Below are 22,098 nucleotides of genomic sequence, written 5' to 3'. Positions count from 1 at the left end.
AGAACGTTTTGCTGTCAATTTCTTTGGTCACATTGAATCCATTGTAAACTTGCCCAGGGCTGAAACCCATTGGCAAGACAATCTGACAGACAGAAGTCTTGCTCATGTTCCAAGGGGTGGCCTGTGAGAGGCAGGTCTGGGTTCTAGGAACACAAGGGTGCCAGAAACAGCTTTGGGCCATCAGGGCTGCTGAGCAATGTCCCAATTCCTTCTTATCCCAGTGTAGCTCTGGGCCAGAGTGGGTTCTCAGCTCTGGGCAAGTTTGATGAGACCAAATAATAACAATGTAAAGTTGGGGATAAAAGGGGTTATACCATGCTTTATTCTCATGGTGGCAGGTTAAGTGTTAGAATCATATCTGCATCCAGAAAGTCTGCAATTAACCTCAGCTTTTGCCTCCAGGGCAGAGCATTGGGAGGAGCTCTTTATATAGCAGCATGGACAATAATGGCTTATTGCCAACAGTAGGCCAATTACATCATCAAGTAGATCAGGGTCAGGTGAGAATCCTGGCCATAGTAACTTCTGTTTTCCCTACACTTGGTGTTAGAGTAATTTTTGAGTAGCACTTGCTTCTGTTTCAGTAATTTCATTTATTCCCTCTTATGTTCATCCATTCATTTATCCATTTATTGAACATATATGAAGCACTGTATAGGCAAATGGGATGCAAGTAAGAATAAGATGTGGTCCTTCTTTTTTCTTTCTCTCTTCAGACCTGTACTGGACATATCAGTCTTCTGCGAGCCTCAGTGACCCTTCCACTAGACCCCCCCCCAAGGAAATGCCTGCTCACAGCCCTCCTGCCAAGGTGGCCAAATGTGATATCATGTGACCTGCCCCTGAAGCCCAGGCTCATTGGATCTGGGCTGGACACCTCATTCAGAGTAGTCATCCAATTGGCTGATCCATAGTGTGGCCTGGTGGTAAAATAGGGGCAATGTCAATCCAACCCTTGCTCCTGGAAATTTCAATTGGGAAAATGGAGAGATGGAGACAGGCCAGGAGCATAAGCTATAAGACTGACCTGGGGTTGAATTTCAACCTGGCTGGATGGAACCATGTGTAAGCTGAAATGATGGGAAGAAGGGATTAAAGAACAAGGGATACAATGGTGAGCAAATAGAAAAAAACCTCTTCTTATAGAGTGAAAATCTTTTAGGTAATGCTTGTATGGATACAAGACCCTACAGGTTCTCATCTTCCCCACTCACTAGCTTTATGTCCCCAAAGTGCATTTTAGGATTATTGCAGTTTGCAGATCCAACATGCAGTTGCTGGGAAATGTCAGGATCCTTCCCATCACAGTGCAACTGTGTGGAATGTGCCTTCTCCACTTCTCAACACCTGCTCAACAGCAAGGCTCAGCACAAGCATTGTCTTCTCCAGTTTCTTCTTGAATGACTGAGTGCCAGCCCCCAACCCAATCAAAGTAGGGAGCCCTTCTGTGGATTCATAGAGTGCTGTATGTCTATGCCCTTACAACACTATACTTTTTATTGATTCATTGATTCATCTATTCAACAAACATTTTTAAAAACACCACTATTGCAATAGGCTCTGTATGAAGTGCTACAGAATAAGACACAGCTCTTGGCCAAAGGTCTTTGCATCTTTAAAGGGAAGATACAGAAGTGAGAACATGTAGTCCACTGTTACAGGTACTTAGACCTTTGTAATTGTTGGCTACTCATTTGCCTCCCCCCAAGACTGTAATTTTATTGTAGCAAGGCCTTTGTGTCTTTGCTGCCTCAGTAACTAGTTGTTGAATGGATAAAATATGAGGAAACTCATCTAAGATTGCCAAGTTTTTTCTGGGGTAACAGATACTATTTTGAAAACATTTTCCAGTGTGTGGTGCCATCTTGGAAATTCACTTTCTTTCTCTGCAGCCTTTCCAATATCATTTTCCCCTCCCAGAGAAGGGGAGGCAAATGCTCCTTAGGGTAGGAGGAGGAAGCACCAGGTTCTATTAAAGAGGAAGGAGATGTCCGAAGCTCATCAGGGGCAGGAAAGAAGAATAAAGGTCAGACCTGAGTATTCTTAACAATTCCTCCACTTGGGTTTCAGCCTGTGGGGGTGTTGTTGTGGAAGAAACATCCAGATAGCCTTGGGGGATATCTAAGAATATGATTATTCTGTGTATCTCCAGGGACAGGAGGAAAGACCATATTCCTCCCAGAAGCCTTGTGAGAGGCATGGCCCCACCTCCTACCTGATGCTGGAAGATAGAAATGGCTGAGGGACGGGTGTGGATGGATGATCCAGAGCTGACATTTCTATGGTCTTTGCTTTTTGAATGGTGAACAGTCAGGGCCAAGAAGTATCCTAGTTTTTCAAGGAAAGTGGTGGACTTCAGGGAACATGGGGCAGGACAAGAAAGCCATAAAACGTGCTTGAACACTGGAGAGAATGGCAGGGTTTGTGGTCATAAGCAGCAGGTCTCAGCACTTTGCCCAAGAAAATCTCCCATACTTGGGCGGAGCCACCGCCCTTGAGTTCAGGGGCTGCTAGTGCTGCTGCTGAGTGGCTTGCCTGGGACAGGCCATTGAGCCACCCTCACATAGGGACCTAGCTCATGAATCCAGGAGGTCAGTTTTCATTTAAAAATCTCAGGGAATGATTGTGTTTAGCCCCAGTGGGACTTTCTGCCCCCATTTTGGAAGCACATGTATGAGATGCTATGACTGGGCCCCACTGTATAACAAATACCCACTCCTATGGCTAGTGCAGTTGAGCTCCTTCCAGAAGATGGGGTGTGTTTTGGAAGGAGGGTGCTGAGCAGGTAAATCTTTAGAAAATAAAAACGTTGGTAGATTGGAGAACAAGACAGGGATGCCCACTCTCCCCACTGTTATTCAACATAGTACTGGAGGTCCTAGCCACAGCAATTAGACAAAACAAAGAAATATAAGGAATCCAGATTGGTAAAGAAGAAGTTAAACTGTCACTATTTGCAGATGACATGATATTGTACATAAAAAACCCTAAAGACTCCACTCCAAAACTACTAGAATTAATATCAGAATTCAGCAAGGTTGCAGGATACAAAATTAACACACAGAAATCTGTGGCTTTCCTATACACTAACAATGAACTAATAGAAAGAGAAATCAGGAAAACAATTCCATTCACAATAGCATCAACAAGAATAAAATACCTAGGAATAAACCTAACCAAGGAAGTGAAACATCTATCCCCGAAAACTATAAGATACTCTTAAGAGAAATTAAAGAGGACACTAACAAATGGAAACTCATCCCATGCTCCTGGCTAGGAAGAATTATTATCGTCAAAATGGCCATCCTACCAAAAGCAATATACACATTTGATGCAATCCCTATCAAATTACTAATAACATTCTTCAATGAACTGGAACAAATAGTTCAAAACTTCATATGGAACCGCCAAAGACCCCGAATGGCCAAAGCAATCCTGAGAAGGAAGAATAAAGTGGGGGGGATCTCACTCCCCAACTTCAAGCTCTACTACAAAGCCACAGTAAACAAGACAATTTGGTACTGGCACAAGAACAGAGCCACAGACCAGTGGAACAGAATAGAGGCTCCAAATATTAATCCGAACATATATGGTCAATTAATATACGATAAAGGAGCCATGGACATACAATGGGGAAATGGCAGTCTCTTCAACAGATGGTGCTGGCAAAACTGGACAGCTACATGTAAGAGAATGAAACTGGATCACTGTCTAACCCCATACACAAAAGTAAATTCGAAATGCATCAAAGATCTCAATGTAAGTCATGAAACCATAAAACTCTTAGAAAAAAACATAGACAAAAATCTCGTGGATATAAACATGAGTGACTTCTTCATGAACATATCTCCCTGGGCAAGGGAAACAAAACCAAAAATGAACAAGTGGGACTATATCAAGCTGAAAATCTTCTGTACAGCAAAGGACACCATCAATAGAACAAAAAGGTATCCTATAATATGGGAGAATATATTCATAAATGACAGATCTGATAAAGGGTTGACATCCAAAATATATAAAGAGTTCACACACCTCAACAAACAAAAAGCAAACAGTCCAATTAAAAAATGGGTGGAGGAGCTGAATAGACAGTTCTCTAAAGAAGAAATTCAGATGGCCAACAGACACATGAAAAGATGCTCCACATCGCTTGTCATCAGAGAAATGCAAATTAAAACCACAATGAGATATCACCTCACACCAGTAAGGATTGCCATCATCGAAAAGACAAGCAACAACAAATGTTGGCGAGGTTGTGGAGAAAGGGGAACCCTCCTACACTGCTGGTGGGAATGTGAATTAGTTCAACCATTGTGGAAAGCAGTAAGGAGGTTCCTCAAAATGCTCAAAATAGAAATACCATTTGACCCAGGAATTCCACTTCTAGGAATTTACCCTAAGAATGTGGCACTCCAGTTTGAAAAAGACAGATTCACCCCTATGTTTATCACTGCACTATTTACGATAGCCAAGATATGGAAGCAACCTAAATGTCCATCAGTAGATGAATGGATAAAGATGATGTGGTACATATACACAATGGAATATTACTTAGCCATAAGAAAAAAACAGATCCTACCATTTGCAACAGCATGGATGGAGCTAGAGGGTATTATACTCAGTGAAATAAGCCAGGGGGAGAAAGACAAGTACCAAATGATTTCACTCATATGTGGAGTATAAGAGCAAAGAAAAACTGAAGGAACAAAACAGCAGCAGAATCACAGAACCCACAAATGGACTAACTGTTACCAAAGGGAAGGGGACTGGGGAGGATGGGTGGGAAGGGAGGGATAAGGGTGGGAAAAAGAAAGGGGGCATTACAATTAGCATGTATAGTGTGGGGGTGGCACAGAGAGGGCTGTGTAACACAGAGAAGACAAGTAGTGATTTTACAGTATCTTACTATGCTGATGGACAGTGACTGTGAAGGGGCACATGGGGGGACTTGGTGAAGGGCGGAAAAACAAACAAAACAAACAAACAAACAAATAAATGAAAACAAAACAAAACAAAACGTTGGTCCTCTGTGGCTTTGCCCTGCCCAGGGGTAACTGGCATAGCTGCATTCTCACTCCTGTGGGTCCCCTCTTCCTGAGGGCACATAGTCTTCAGTTAGGCTCCAAGGCCTTTTTGGCTGGTCAGGTTTGGGATACAGTCATTTCATACGCATACATTTCAGTGAGCTTTGTCTTTGTTTATGGCAGCTGTAGACCTCTTCCTGAAAGTCAGTTACCCTCAAAAGGATGCAGGAGACATTGAGGTGGGATGAGTGTATCCAAAGGAATAGCAGGCGCTGCAAGATGGTGGGTCCCTCACAGGTCGCCTCCATCTAATCCTTCTCACATCCCAGATGGAGAGCAGGCAAAGAGCCACTGAGGGCGTGTCAGCACAGGCCTACTACAGGGATTCCAGTTAATGGTAGGTGCTATTATGTGAGCAGCCTGCAATCAGGATCCCACCCCTTGTCAGCAAGCTTGCAGCTCAGAATTCAGTGTTTTTAGGTGTAAGAGTCCAGAGAGTCCACAGTGGTGTGGACTCTGCTCCTTGGCACTCACTTGCGCTGCCTTCCAGGGATCAGTGGGTCTGTGTGGGAGCCTGCAGCTGGACCTCAGCAGTGTTTTACTGGAGCACATATTTGAGTCTAGGGAAAGCCAAAATCTTCGAGGAAGAGGCAAACAATTCAGGCTGGCTCCTGGGTTGACTACACTAACTGTAGTCCAGGCAGATGTGGAAGCAGCTGTGGAAACATCTGCCTTATGAGCCAGAGTTCTCCCTTATCATCCAGCTGAGGGGCAGGGGTTCTGGTGGTCAGAGGAGAAGCAGCCTGCTCAGAGACCTTAGCTAGCTGAATGAGGCTCAAGCAAATGGCCAGGGACTTTTCAGCCCTTTTCATCCAACTTGAAAGGGGACTCCTCTGCCAGGCTACCAGCTGAGTAGATGTGAGGTTAACAGAGCAAATGTGCACAAACAGGAGGTCGGGGTGGAAGACGTCTGAGCTCTCAGAGCTGCTTGCACCTTGGGACTGGCCCCATTAAAATCATGAAGTTTCCTCTTCTTCCTAGGCTGCACTCTCCTTTCTGAGCCATATCCACCACTGGACTGCTGAGCACTGCCATTAGCCCTCTTAGATATCTTTTGTTACACAGGAAACCATATTGATGATTTGTGCTTGTCAGGAAAAGTCAAGCTTTTCCCCCAAATGATTGTAACAAATACAGTGTTAACAAATTATTATTAACAATAATCAGAGAGGATTAAAGATGGTGGCATGAGAAGTGAGACAGAGGGTTCTTCCTAAAACTGCATATAATCTGAAAATATAATTAATACAACTAATTCTGAAAGAGCAACAGGAAAGAGAATTGTGCCAGACTGCATACACCTGGAGAAAAGAGCAGACCTCATGGAACAGGGTAACATACCAAACTTGTGGCCCGGTGGGACCCAAGCCCTTTCCCCACCCCAGCTCACTGGCTGGAGGAAGTGAAATGGGGCAGGAAGAGACTGGAGGCCTGGGACTCCTGAATACTTAACTCTGGAGATCTGCTGTGGGAGCACAAACCTACATTTCATGGTGCTTTCATGATACTCTTGTGATTAAGGGATTGGAAAGCTAAGACAGGCAGAATTCCTGGAGAGACTAAGATTCCAGCCATTTGTGGAAAGCAGGGATCCATATCTGGCTGCTCTGGGACAAAAGAAATGTGGGTAGTCTAAGAGACTTCCTAACAAGGAAGCCCTTAGCAAGAGGGCTGCTAAAGGGGCAAGGATTGAACAGAGCTTACTGCTCAGGAGAAAGGACCAGTAGACAAAATTGTCCCAGTGCACTCTGCCCAGCAGGTTGGGGGCTTTCATGATTTTCAGGTGCTCCAGCTCCCTGGATGGCTACACAGCTCCAAGGACCCCCTCCGTCATACGCAGCCTACTGCACCTTTCTCCCAGCCAGCCCCACCTGGCTCGCAAACCGGCAAACCCTACCCTGGCATTAGGCCAGCCAGAGGGAAGATCTGTCTACAGCAACTACAAACACAAAGCATAGAGGCTCATACCTGTGTGCTCGGCCCACCGGTTCAGGCAGTGGAGACAGGCATAGCAGCAGGGAAGCAGGAAACAGCTCTTTCCTCCCCACAGGCACCAATACCACTGCCCTGAGAACCCCAACATTGCTTCAGGGGCAGAGCAGCTCCAGAGAGTAGAGCTTCTGGGCACTAGAGGGCACCATATACAAATATGAAATGCCAAATATGAAATGACATCGACCTCATGAATCTTCTCGAAAGGGAGTTCAAAATAAAAATCATTAACATACTCATGGAGGTACAAAAAGACATTCAAGAACTCAGGAATTACTTCTGATCAGAGATCCAATCATTGAAGAGCACAACAGAGGGTATTAAAAGCAGATTAGATATGGTGGAGCAGATGATCAATGAAATAGAAACAAGAGAAGAGGAATACAAAGAAACTGAGGCACAGAGAGAAAAAAGGATCTCCAAGGATGAAAGAATATTGAGAGAACTGTGTGACCAATCCAAATGGAACAATATTCACATTATAGGGATACCAGAAGAAAAAGAGAGAGCGAAAGGGACAGAAAGTGTCTTTGAGGAAGTAATTGCTGAAAACTTCCCCAATCTGGGGAAGGAGTTAGTCTCTCAGGCCATGGAGATGCACAGATCTCCCAAGATAAGGGACCCAAGGAAGACAACACCAAGACATACAGTAATTAAAATGGCAAAGATAAAGGATAAGGACAGACTATTAAAAGCAGCTAGGGAGAGAAATAAGATCACATACAAAGGAAAGCCCATCAGGCTAATATCAGACTTCTCAGCAGAAACCTTACAGGCTAGAAGTGAGTGGCTTTGTGTATTTAATGCAATGAAGCGGAAGGACCTGGAATCAAGATTACTTTATCTGGTAAGATTATCATTTAAATTTGAAGGAGGGATTAAACAATTTCCAGTCAAGCAGAAGATGAAGGAATTTACCTCCTAAAAACCATCTCTACAGTCTATTTTGGAGGGACTGCTATAGATGGAAGTGTTCCTAAGGTTTAATAGCTGTCACCAGAGGTTATAAAACCACAGTAAAGAAAGTAGAACAGCCAATTACTAAGCAAATGCAAAATTAAATTAATTATGCCCAAAGTCAATTAAGGGATAGACAAAAAGTGCAGAATATGATACCTAATATATAAAGAATGGAGGAGGAAGAAAAAGGAGGAGAAAAAGAAAAGAACCTTTATATTGTGTTTATAATAGCATATTAAGTGAGTTAAGTTAGACTATTAGATAGTAAGGAAGTTAACCGTGAATCTTTAGTAACCATGAATCTAAAGTCTACGATGACAATAAGTACATACATATCAATAATTACCCTAAATGTAAATGGACTGAATACACCAATCAAAAGAAATAGAGTCACTGAATAGATAAAAAAGCAAGACTCATCTATATGCTGCCTACAAGTGACTCACTTTAAACCCAAAGACATACATAGACTAAAAGTTAAGGGATGGAAAAAGATATTTCATGCAACTAATAGAGAGAAAAAAGCAGGAGTTGCAGTACTTGTACCAGACAAAATAGACTTCAAAACAAAGAAAGTCACAAGAAACAAAGAAGGACATTACATAATGATAAAGGGGTCAATCCAACAAGAAGTTTTAACCTTATAAATGTTCCCAACACAGGAGCACCTGCATATGTGGAACAAATACTAACTGAATTAAAAGGGGAAATAGAATGCAATCCATTCATTCTAGAAGACTTCAACACACCACTCACTCCAAAGGACAGATCAACCAGACAGAAAATAAGTAAGGACACAGAGACACTGAACAACACTTTAGAACAGATGGACCTAACAAACATATACAGAACTCTGCACCCAAAAGCAGCAGAATACACATTCTTCTCAAGTGCACATGGAACATTTTCGAGAATAGATCATATACTAGACTACAAAAAGAGCCTCAGTAAATAAAAATGATTGAAATTGTACCAACCAGTTTCTCAGACCACAAAGGAATGAAACTAGAAATAAATTACTCAAAGAAAATGAAATATCCCACAAACACATGGAGGCTTCACAACATGCTCCTAAATAACCATCGGTTCAATGACCAAATGAAAGCAGAGATCAGGCAATATATGGAGACAAATAACAACAATAATTCAACACTGCAAAATCTGTGGGATGCAGCCAAGGCTGTGCTAAGAGGAAAGTATATTGCAATACAGGTCTACCACAGGAAAGAAGAACAATCCCATATAAGCAGTCAAAACTCACAATTAATGAAACTAGAAAAAGAAGAACAAATGATGCCCAAAGTCAGTAGAAGGAGGGACATAATAAAGATTAAAGCAGAAATAAATAAAATTGAGAAGAACAAAACAAAAGAAAGAATCAATGAAAGCAAGAGATGGTTCTTGAAGAAAATAAACAAAATAGATACACCTCTAGCCAGACTTATTAAGAGAAAAAGAGAATTTACACACATAAACAGAATTAGAAATGAGAAAGGAAAAATCACTACAGACACCACAGAAATACAAAGAATTATTAGAGAATACTATGAAAAATTATATGCTAACAAACTGGATAACCTAGAAGAAATGGACAACTTTCTAGAAAAATGCAACCTTCCAAGACTGATGAAGGAAGAAACAGAAAATCTGAACAGACCAATTAACAGCGATGAAATGGAACTGCTAATCAAAAAACTACCTAAGAACAAAACACCTAGAACAGATGGTTTCACTGCTGAATTTTATCAAACACTTAGTGAAGACATAATACCCAATCTTCTTAAAGTTTTCCAGAAATAGAAGAGGAGGGAATACTTCCAAACTCATTCTATAAGGCCAGCATCGCTCTAATACCAAAACCAGGCAGACACCACAAAAAAAAAAAGAAAATTACAGACCAATATCCCTGACGAACATGGATGCAAAAATACTCAACAAAATATTAGCAAACTGAATTCAAAAATACATCAAAAAGAACATCCATCATGATCAAGTAGGATTTATGCCAGGGATGCAAGAATGGTATAACATTAAAAAATCCATCAACATCACCCACTACATTAACGAAAAGAAGGACAAAAACCACATGATCATCTCCATTGATGCTGAAAAAGATTTGACAAAATTCAACATTCATTCATGATAAAAACTCTCAACAAAATGGGTATAGAGGGCAAGTACCTCAACATAATAAAGGCCATATATGACAAACCCACATATAACATTACACTTAACAGCGAGAAGCTGAAAGCTTTTCCTTTAAGATTGGGAACAAGGCAAGGATGCTTACTTTCCCCACTTCTATTCAACATAGTACTGGAGGTTCTAGCCATGGGCAATCAGACAACACAAAGAAATAAAAGGCATCCAGATTGGCAAGGAAGAAGGTAAACTGTCCCTGTTTGCAGATGACATGATATTGTATATAAAAAACCCTAAAGACTCCACTCCAAAACAACTAGACCTAATATCTGAATTCAAAGTTTCAGGATACAAAATTAATACACAGAAATTTGTGGCATTCCTATACACTAACAATGAACTAGCAGAGAGAGAAATCAGGAAAACAATTCCATTCATGATTGCATCAAAAAGAATAAAATACATAGGAATAAACCTAATCAAGGAAATGAAAGACCTATACTCTGAAATCTACAAGACACTCATGACACAAATAAAAGAAGATATGAAGAAATGGAAACACATTCCATGCTCATGGATAGGAAGAATTAATATTGTCAAAATGGCCATCCTGTCTAAAGCAATCTATAGATTCAATGCAATTCCTATCAAAATACCAAAAGCATTCTTCAACAAACTAGAGAAAATTGTCCTAAAATTCATAAGGAACCACAGAAGACCCCAAATAGCCAAAGCAATCCTGAGGAGGAAGAATAAAGCAGGGGGGAATTATGCTCCCCAACTTCAAGCTCTACTACAAAGCCACAGTAATCAAGACAATATGGTCCTGGCACAAGAACAGACCCATAGACCAATGGAACAGACTAGAGAGCCCTGATATAAATGCAATCATGTACAGTCAATTAATATACTATAAAGGAGCTATGGACATATAATGGGGAAATGACAGCCTCTTCAACACCTGGTGTTGGCAAAACTGGACAGCTATATACAAGAGAATGAAACTGGATTATTGTTTAACCCCATACAGAAAAGTAAACTCAAAATGGATTAAAGATTTGAATGTAAGTCATGAAACCCTAAAACTTTTAGGAGACAACATAGGCAAACATATGAATATAAGTATGAGCAACTTCTTCCTGAATGCAAATCCTTGAGAAAGGAAAACAAAAGCAAAAATGAACTCATGGGACAACATCAAACTGAAAAGTTTCTGTACAGCAAGGGACACAATCAACAGAACAAAAAAAGCATCCTACAGTATGGGAGAATATATTTGTAAATGAAATATCTGACAAGGGGTTAACATCAAAAATATATAAAGAACTTACATGCCTCAACACCCAAAAAGCAAATAACCCGATTAACAAATGGGCAGAGGATATGAAGAGACAGCTCTCCAAAGAAGAAATTCAGATGGCCAACAGACATATGAAAAGATGTTCAACATCACTAATCATCAGGGAAATGCAAATTAGAACCACAATGAGATATCACCTCACACTAGTAAGGATGGCCAGCATCAAAAAAGCTAAGAACAACAAATGGTGGTGAGGATGCAGAGAAAGGGTAACTCTCCTACACTACTGGTGGGAATGTAAACTAGTTCAACCACTGTGGAAAGCAGTGTGGAGTTCCTCAGAAAACTAAAAATAGAAATACCATTTGACCCGGGAATCCCACTCCTTGGAATTTACCCAAAGAATACAAACTCTCAGATTCACAAAGACATCTGCACCCCTATTTTTTTTGCAGCACTAATTACAATAGCCAAGATATGGAAGCAACCTAAGTGTTGATCAGTAGATGAATGGATAAAGAAGATGTGGTACATATACACAATGGAATACTATTCAGCCATAAGAAAGAAACAAATCCTACTATTTTCAACAACATGAATGGAGCTGGAGGACATTACGCTCAGTGAAATAAGCCAGACAGAGAAAGACAAGTGCCAAATGATTTCCCTCATTTGTGGAGTATAACAATGAAGCAAAACTGAAGGAACAAAATGACAACAGACTCAGAGACTCCAAGAATGAACTAGTGGTTACTAAAGGGGAGGGCTGTGGGAGGGTGGGTTGGGAAGGAGGGAGAATGGGATTGAGGGGTATTATGTTTAGTACACGTGGTGTGGGGGATCACGGGGAAAACAGTGTAGCACAGAGAAGGCACATAGTGAATCTGTGGCATCTTGCTGCCCTGATGGACAGTGACTGCATTGGGGTATGGGTGGGGAATTGGTAATATGGGTAAATGTAGTAACCACATTGTTTTTTCATGTGAAATCTTCATAAAAGTGTATGTCATTCATACCTTAATAAAAAATTAAAAACACAAAACAATAATCAAAATTGTTAACAAAGGATTGTAACTTTCGTCATTCTGCAACTATATCCCGGAAGGACTTGTCTTGGATTCTACCTCTTCAGAACACCATAGCTCCAAGTTCTAGGTGGTCATTCCTGCCAGATTCTGTCATTCATGAAACATTTCAAGTAAATCATGAGATCTAGACCTCTGCTCAGCCTCGGTTATAAGCAGTCATGAAGCGTTTCAAGTTTGACCAATGTCTTGTCTTTTCATTCCCTATAGCTTTCCTTTTTAAATTTCTTTAATTTCCAAACTTTTAGCTTCATATATTTGTTTGATAAATGGTCTGTAATAAATTGTAATGTTGTATAAAATATTTTCTTGTATAAAATGTTTCTTGTTGGGGCAGAATTGTATTCCCTATTGATGTCAGAGTTGGTCACATGACTTTCTTTGGCTAATGAAATGTGACCAGAAGTGACATGTGCTATCTCTGAGTAAAAGCTTTCAGAGGCATTGTGTGGCTTCACCATATTATTTCTCCTTTTTCAGGGAGCCTTCACTGTCATACAAGGGCTTTTCTAGCAGTCTGCCTCCTGGAATGAAGACAAATTGTGGCATTGCCACAGCTTACGTAAAGAAGCATATAGCCTAAGCAAGAAATAACATTTGTTTACATAAGCCACTTAAATTTGGGTTGGTTTTTCTGCTTTATTTCACTGAAGAAAAACTTAGCCTATCTGATTAATAAAGGACCCATAATATATACTGGGTAGATTTTGGAAACATTTTATTTCTTTTCTAAACAAATCCTTCAAAACTCATACTATGTGCCTTGGGAGAAGGTTCAATAATTCTAAGATTTATATATGAAACTGTGGTAATTTGTTTCTTTGTTACTACAGGCCACCATCCTAATTCAGAAAGAATTTTCTGGGTCTCAATCAATAATAACAAAAGCTATTTTGTTATACTTGGAGCCTGAATGCCAGGTATTGAAATCTGAGGTTTACGCAATCCTTACACATCAGCCCTGCAAGGTATTTAAAGCCATCACCATTTTCCAGATGAGATCATTGGAATCCGCAGAGGTCAAATAACTTACTCAAGGTCTTGGAGATGGTAAATGGCAAACCAGACCCAGACTGGCTCTGTCTGGATCTTTTTACCATGCCACATTGTAGGAGGAAGAAGAAATGGCTCTCCTGCCAACATTAGGCATTTTGGGATGAATAAATAGTGTGAGTCCTTGTTTCAGGGAACCCAAGATTCTCAGTTCTTTTTCTGGGTATTGTCAGCTGAAACCTGCAGAAAGAGAAATTGATAACAGAGAGAAATGGCTCGAAAACACCTTCTGGGGTTTAATCATAAATATACAGATCAGATCTGCTTCCCAGAGATGCACTGTGAAGGGAAGCCTTGACAGGTCAACGAGAGACTCTTTCTACTGCTTGCTGGGGGGTTTGGCCAGAAGCTGTTTACTGCTTAAACTTTAACATAGAGGGTGGACTAAGAATCTAGAAAAAAGAGTTAATCTTTATATTTGCATAACATATTAAAATATTGTGAAGGCCCAACTCCAGATTCCAAATTTTACATTGTACTTAGAGGATATCAGCATGGTGTCTCCTTCTGCAGGAATGAATCAAAACCCAAGAGCAAATGGCAGGTTGGTCAAACAAGCCTGATGACCACAGCTTTTGGAGCCTCTTTGTGAGACTCCTGTCACTTTGTATTTACTGAACAGCAGAATATGCCATGGATTGATGGGGGATCTTGAGCGATTCTCACAGTGCTCAGCCCAAGTTTTGGATTTTCTTGTCCATGTGAGGCACTGTGTTTGCCATGGAAGGAGGGGTGTGAAGTTTGGCCTTTTCGTATATATATGCAAGTCAAGATTTATATAAGTTTAAGTTACCTATTTTAAATCACATAATGCTGAAGCCAGTCTAAAAAAGAATGAAACACACATCACCAAACGCATTACTATAATTCAAATGAGTTGCTTTTTCTTTTTTTTAAACAAATTTGTAAAACAAAAAGCCCCAAGGTCACAATCTATTCCAGACTATCACCCTGTCCAGTATGCAGGGGAGCCCATAGCACAGGAGCTGGGTTGGGCAACAGGAGACAGATTTGGCTTAAAATCTAGACTCTGAGTTTACTAGATCTTGAGCAAATTTATAACTCTTCATGGGCACAGGTTCCTCACCTGTAACTGCCTTATGAGCTGCCACGAAGAGCAGCAAAATGCACAGAAGGCAGTAATTTCCAGGTGTGGCAGCTGATTTCTCACCTAGGGGAAGGAGGGATGAGCTGTCTGGGGTCTACCCAGCCCCTTCCACAGCAAGGAGACCTAGCTTTCCCATCAAACCCACCTGAGCCATTGGGTTTTGAGGTAGGGAGAGGGGAACAGAAGAGTTAAAAACTCTGAGTGGTTAAAGAGGGGCTGGGAGGACTTAGGGTGAAGGTATCAATGAAAGGGGTGGGAGACAGGCAGGGGGCAGGGGGCAGGAGAGAGAGTTCAGTTAATTAATGATCAAAATAACATTATTACACCAATAAAAATATCAGTATTTATTAACATAAAATAGCATGTTACACCAAACATCAGAAAACCGAAAACCAGTGTTGTAATCACTGGAGAGATCTCTCATGACTATGGTTTTTAAATGTTATATTCAGTATTTTATACCATGGGTTAAGCTCTCAAAATCGAATCCAGTCACAGTTCCCATTTTCCCCCCTTTCTATTCTCCAAGGTTCCTGATCCAGACTCCAGCCTGAAATGAGACAAGATAGGCTAATTGTGGGAAGGGGAGGGGAGGGAGGCAAGAATGGAGATGTTGGTGAAGATGTGGCTCCAGAGAGCCCAGCCAGAAGTGAGAGCAGCTGATTACATTACAATCCGTAGGTTTCCCAAGGGCTGTGTCTGGCAGCCCTCTCAGGCTAGCACAGAAGTGAAATCTGGCTGGAGGGGGAGCAGGGAACTTTTATGATGCTCAAATATTGCTCCAAGGCAGATGTGTTTGCTTCTTGGCAGCCTATTCCTGGAGGAGACAGCAGAGAGATGGACTTGCTGTCATTTGGAATGACTGTTCCTGTGGTGAAATTGGCCAGCCAATACTGGTAATGCATTGAGGTGTTTCCCTAATTTGGTTAGCTTCCTGGAAGTTGAAAACCTTGTTTCTCTAAGCACGTTTCCCTTTGATTATTGTGCTTTCCAGCGCCCCAGTGTTCAGCTTTACCCAGCACAAAGCAATTTGGGTACAGGCCCCAAAGAGGACTCCCATGGTGTGTACAAGGACTCCAGTTCCTGAAATTGATGTCTCTTCCCATTACCTCTCTTTCCACACATGCCTACCACATGAATTTGAAATGCCCTGTTCATATAAAGACTGCATGCTGTTTCAAGCCATCCTAACAATGGGTAAAACACATTTAAGCCATCTGTCTTAGTGCAAAAGGGAGAGCAACGCTAAGCCATGCTACAATTAGCTTTGTATGTTTCTCGTCACAGCCATAGTCTGCCATACATGAGGCCAAGATGAAATGGCATTCCAGCTGACTCTGTGACTCTGTGTGACTAAGTATGTTTAGGCACTTATTTAAAACATAAGCACTGGCCAACTTGCTTTTAATGAAGCACATGGAGATCATTACTACACTTGCATTTTGGGTTGGAAGGAAATACAGCAGTTAGCCACCTGAACACTCAATAGAAAACCATGAAGTTCTACAACTGTGGGACAAAAGATTGCAAAATGTAGGTTCCATTAAAAAAAAAGAGAAAAAAGTTATGTTACATGCTCAAGTAGTTCTGTCACAGAGTGATTAATAGGGTTATTACCTGTGACTAAAAGATTCCATTTCCACAAAGAAATGGAGGAAGACCGGGAAAAACATCAATTATTATATCTTTGTTCCCAATCCCATTGTAGTCAGATAATGCAAACAGGATTTCTCATAAGTTTTCAATATCTAAAAACAATGCAGTTGTATGATTAATATTTTGAATTTGTGTTGCTAGTCTTTTGCTAGCAGCAAAGACCATCACCATGAAGATTTCTGTCCAACATTTTCTCTCTTGATTAGGTGCTCTACTAGACTCATTTTCATGAAGAAAATCCCATTCAGGTTTGGGAAAGATTAAAGAAACTTACACTTTAGCTCTAAATTTAGTTCCTCTGGGAAGCGAGTTGCAACTCAGAAGTCCTAAATGAAACCGAATGATTTGGAGAGAGCTTGTGTTGGCTTAAATTAAAGCTTGCTCTCTTGAGGGCCGTAGACACCACAAACAAAGCTTTCCCTTCTGTGCAATGCTACTGCATTCAATGCATTGAGTAACTCAATGTTCCTAGGGTTTCCTAAATGGTCTAGAAATAAAGCTAACAGAAGAGGGCAATATATTTCACCTAACTAACTTTAACAGCATACCCAAAGTTATTTCTTTTCAAATAGTTCATGAAAGGCCTTGGTCAGAATTTTGGTGGCAATATAAATACTTGAACATGAATCCATCAACTGCCCTTTAATTTTCCAGACTAAGTACATTAAGAATGAAACACCACCCTGGATGCTATAACTTTTATGGGGTCTGTATTTCTTTTCCAGATATTAAAAAGAACAAAGTCACCACTCTCACAACAACTGGAGGAAAACTCAGCAGAAATCTGCACTTTTTCAATGAGAAATACCTGATGTCATATATTTTGTTTAATAAAGACTGAGTTCGCTGTACACTAAACCAATTTAAGAATGTGATCTGTAACTCACAGTCCTGATTACATGGAGAAAAAGTGAATGGGTTCGTTAATGCTGTGAAAAGGATCACTGATCTACCTGCCAAGTGGCAAGGTGGCAATAATTAATCTGGTCAACTGAAAGAAACATAATTTAAAGTGCAAAGTCTTCCAGGTGGTGCACCGCACTCTGCTAACTGAAATTCCAAATTCTTAGTCAATTCTGGTCTTCTAACGCATTTTCCTAGTCCTTTCCTTTTTCTTTTTTCTTTTTTCTTTTTTCTTTACTCAAATCTAATGGAACAAGTCTTTCTGGGCTATGAATCACAACTTGTTTCTTTATGTCTTATGTTCTAAAACATTTATTTATTCTAATATGTACTCTAGAAATGTTACAAGGGGTTAACAAGTTCCCAGTACTCTCTGCAGGATTCCTCTCTCTCTCTTTGTTGGGGGTCTATTATATCGCACTTCCCTTTCAAAATTGTCTTTTTCTGGGGTTTTAATATTTTTAAAGTGTTGGGGCCTTAGCCACACTGTCTGGGTTATCTAATCCTGTTTATGGTCCTATAACCTTGAAGCTGGCCACCACCTGGCTATCAGCACCAGAGTCAAAATACATAGGGTAGTATATTTGCTCCATGGAACCGGAAATTAATCAGTTATTTTTCTACAAATCTTCATAATTCTTTTTGACATTTACAAGCAAGTAGTAGTTCTTAGACATGGAGTCATCTCAAAACACCCCGTGTCGCAGCGAGAACCTGCAAAGAAGGGAAGCCCGGGGCAGGTGTCTGCGTCGAGCTGTGGGGCGCTCTACTCTCCGCGCGTGCGCCGCAGAGACGCCGCAACGCAACCTGATCGCAGCTTTGCCCTTTGCAGCTGGTCCAAACTGGGTCCCAGGGCGAAGATTAATATCAGGCTCATCGTAACCAAGGCAAAGCTTTATAAAAGTAGCAACCGAGATTTAAAAATCTGCTCAAGGGAAAGCTGTTTTTATGGTGAGACTCTGGCTGTAAATATCTGGTTGCTAAGGAGGAAGAAACCGTCATCTATAAAAACAAATGTTGCCGTGGCGAAGTGCGACTCGAAAGTCTTTATTTCCTAGGTGTTAGTTAGACTTGGCAAGTTAGAAATGGAGAGGGGGGTGGAAAGACGCTTTTCCTTGACATGCTCAAAGTAGTACACATCGTAAGCTCCGCAGGAGGAGCGCGGAGGCCGTGTGCGCGTCGCCGGCGAAATGGAATCAACAGCTGCTGCCAGGAATCCAATTCCTGGCAAGGCGGCAAGCCCGAGTCCTCCTGTTTCCAAAATCAAAATCACCAGAGGGATTTCCCTTCTTGCAGTTCCAGCTAGTAGTTTTATAAAAGCATGAAATATTGCCGTATTATGGTTTATAATAATCCCTTACATTTGTAGAGCATTTTATAATTCCCAAAGTGCTTTACATTCGTTATCTCTTTCGAGCCTCGTAACAGCCCGAGAGAGTACAGAGCACAGATTCTGTGATTCGCTTTTCACAGGTGGAAAAAGGACGGTTCAGAGAGTGATGATGTGGTGAGCTGGCCGCCACAGCTCGGGTCTCCTCTCTTCGAGCCCAGAGCTGGCCCTGCGGAGACCTGGGGCTGCCCGGGGTGGGGTGGAGGGCACGTCGCAGACCCAGGGGAAGGGATCCGGTTTTGTGCGGTTGAAGTGCAAGCGGCACCTTCACTTGCTGGCTTTCCTTTATGCGTGAGCTCACTCTGCCAAAGGCCTCCTCGGGCACTTCTTGATGCAGCGACTGGAGACAAGGAGGTTGGAAGGGAACAAGGAGGAGAAAAGAAAAACACTGCACACTGAATGTGGACTTCGGGTTGTCCTTTCTGGCAGTCCACGCCATCACTGCATTTTCAGCATATTCTGCAGGAATCAGCCAAGATGGCTGTGAGCTTCAGAACTACAGGGAGGAAAGTGCTTGCTTATTAATTCTTCTCAGACACTGACACTTCCATACAACCCTTTGTAGAAAAACAGGCTTTTCTCCTGAAACTGCTTGCTGGTGTTCATTGGGAAAGCAGATTTGCAGAAAGGTTCTACGGAGCTTAATAGTACAGGATTCAACTCTAACTGCAGGAGATGGTGGGGTTCTGATGCAGAACAGTCCTGTCCTATGGGACAGAGGACATTGTAGGTGGATGCTGTAGTGGTGCTCATGGGCTGAAATAGGGAATGGCTGTCTCTGGTAGAGACTCGGGACTTCTTAAAGTCCTGGTTTCCTGATCCTGTCCCATTGGGCCTGCTACCATGCTTTGGGATTTTGTGCTCTTTGGTTTTAGCTGCAGAACCTGGCATCAAAACACAGCTGCTGGAACCAAAATACCAAGGCCTTACCACTGTGTGAGCTCGATCAAGTTTACTTAAGCTTTCTGCAGTGCCAGACGTGTGCCTTACCTGAAAACATGGGGCTAGTGATAAAATCTGTTTCATGGGGAATTACAGGAAATTCTTATTGTTTGTAAAGTGCTTAGAGAAGTGCCTGGCATGAGATGAGTACTCTATACAGGCTTTGTTAAATCTACCAAGGCAGTACTTTGGGCAGCAGCAGCCCAGCTCCAGCCAACCCCTTTCTGCTCCCTGACAATATTGCAGATACAGAGAAGGGTTGCTGACAAGTTCCTTGCTATGTCGGTTCGACACAGACAAGCCTGCCCAGGTCCCCCAGGGAGCTGCACAAACCAAGAGGCATTTTGCTTTCTGCGATTTAGTCACTGATCTATTCACACTGCAAAGCAATCAGGGCTTGCAGGAACACAACACATTTTGGTTGACTAATTTACATTGTTGGTGTCAAAGCAAAGATTGCATAGGACAAAGTTACAAATGCAAGGAAGACTTCATTCAAGACTGTTGAGGTGGTAGTGGAGAAAGGCCAGCACTCAGTCTGAACTCAAGTCCATTGAAACAAAGGGTGGAAGGGTTTTTAAGCATTGGAGGTGAGAGAATGATCATGGGCCATCTGTGTTTGCTAATTGGCTTGACCCGAGGGAAAGTCAATTTCTTATATCTTTACAACAGGAGGTAGTCTTATAACTTGGAACAAGGTGCCTGCAGAAGTTAGACTCTTACTTTCCCACAGGAACTGGGAGGTGGATGGTTACATGCCAAGGACATTGCTCCCAGGCACTTGAGAAACATTCTGGGGCCGTAAAACTGACAAGAGACTTTTATAAAGATTTACATATATCTCAACAAGGCAGAGAAACAACTCCAAGGTTTTTCAGGAAAATGCTCTGGGAAAAGGGAGGTGAGGTCCTAGTGTCAGGAAGAAGCCTACCCTAAGTTTAGTTGGGCCGAGGGAAATGTTAAGGACATCTCGGTCATCGGTGTTGATTTGGGGCAGAATGCCCCGCCTGAAGAATCCTCTGATGGGCAGCAGAAGCAGTACAGTTCCAACCAGACCGTGACGTTGGCCCAGGTTCTTTTGGTTACCTGAGTGTCTAATCTCAGCACTACCCTCTTTCGGAAAGCAGCTAGTTCTCACTTTCCTTTCTGCCTTAAGCCCCAAGTGCTGGTCTGCTGGATAAGGTGATGTCCTTCCCCTGGGCCAGAGACTGATACTCTGTCCCTGACTCCACCCAAGCCTCCATGGTTTGGGAAAGAACTGCACAGTAAAGGGGAGCAGAACACGCCACCCCAAAATGTAAACTGAGCCACTTTGGCACATGGATTGTTTTGAGTTGAAGGCAGTAAAGACCCAGCGGACTCAGGAAAAACACGTACATCTCCCTTAAGCTGCCTCAGAGAATTTAGATGGGGGCCTCTATCAGAAAGAGTACAGCTCTTGCTATTATCAGAGAGAAACTTCTTTTTTTTTCTGAAAGACTTATCTGCATGGCAGGTCGACATCTAATCACTGAACATCTGCTCTTCCTTGCCTTCCTGAGAATCACCCTCCTCCCCTTGAAGCCGCAGGCCCCTCTCCTGCTCCTTGGCTCAGGATGGCGTATATGTGCCTGAAAACTCTCAGGTTTTTTTAATTTTAATTTTAATTTTTTTTTCCAGTTTCAGTAATTGTGATGTTAGACTATTCATTTGGGATTGTTCTTCCTTCTTCAAGTGTGCCTGGATCGCTATATACTTTCCTCTTAAGACTGCTTTCGCTGCATCCCACAGAAGTTGGGGCTTTGTGTTGTTGTCATTTGTTTCTATATATTCCTTGATCTCTATTTTGATTTGTTCATTGATTCATTGATTATTTAGAAGCATGTGGTAAACCTCCATGTGTTTGTGAGCCTTTTTGTTTCCTTGGTAGAATTTATTTCTAGTTTTATACCTTTGTGGTCTGAAAAATTGGTTGGTAGAATTTCAATATTTTGGAATTTACTGAGGCTCTTTTTGTGGGCTAGTATGTGGTCTATTTTGGAGAATGTTCCATGTGCACTTGAGAAGAATGTATATCCTGTTGCTTTTGGATGTAGAGTTGTATAGATGTCTATTAGGTCCATCTGTTCTAGTGTGTTGTTCAGTGCCTCTGTGTCCTTACTTATTTTCTGCCCGGTGGATCTATTCTTTGGGGTGAGCGCTGTGTTGAAGTCTCCTAAAATGAATGCATTGCAGTCTATTTCCCCCTTTAGTTCTGTTAGTATTTGTTTCACATATGCTGGTGCTGTGTTGGGTGCATATATATTTAGAATGGTTATGTCCTCTTGTTGGACTGAGCCCTTTATCATTATGTAATGTCCTTCTTTATCTCTTGTTACTTTCTTTGTTTTGAAGTCTATTTTGTCTGATATTAGTACTGCAACCCCTGCTTTCTTCTTGCTGTTGTTTGCCTGAAATATGTTTTTCCATCCCTTGACTTTTAGTCTGTGCTTGTCTTTGGGTTT

The sequence above is a fragment of the Manis javanica genome, chromosome 12 (genome assembly GCF_040802235.1).
Source record: "Manis javanica isolate MJ-LG chromosome 12, MJ_LKY, whole genome shotgun sequence".
NCBI lineage: Eukaryota > Metazoa > Chordata > Mammalia > Pholidota > Manidae > Manis > Manis javanica.
Note: the sequence above shows the minus strand (reverse complement) of the source record.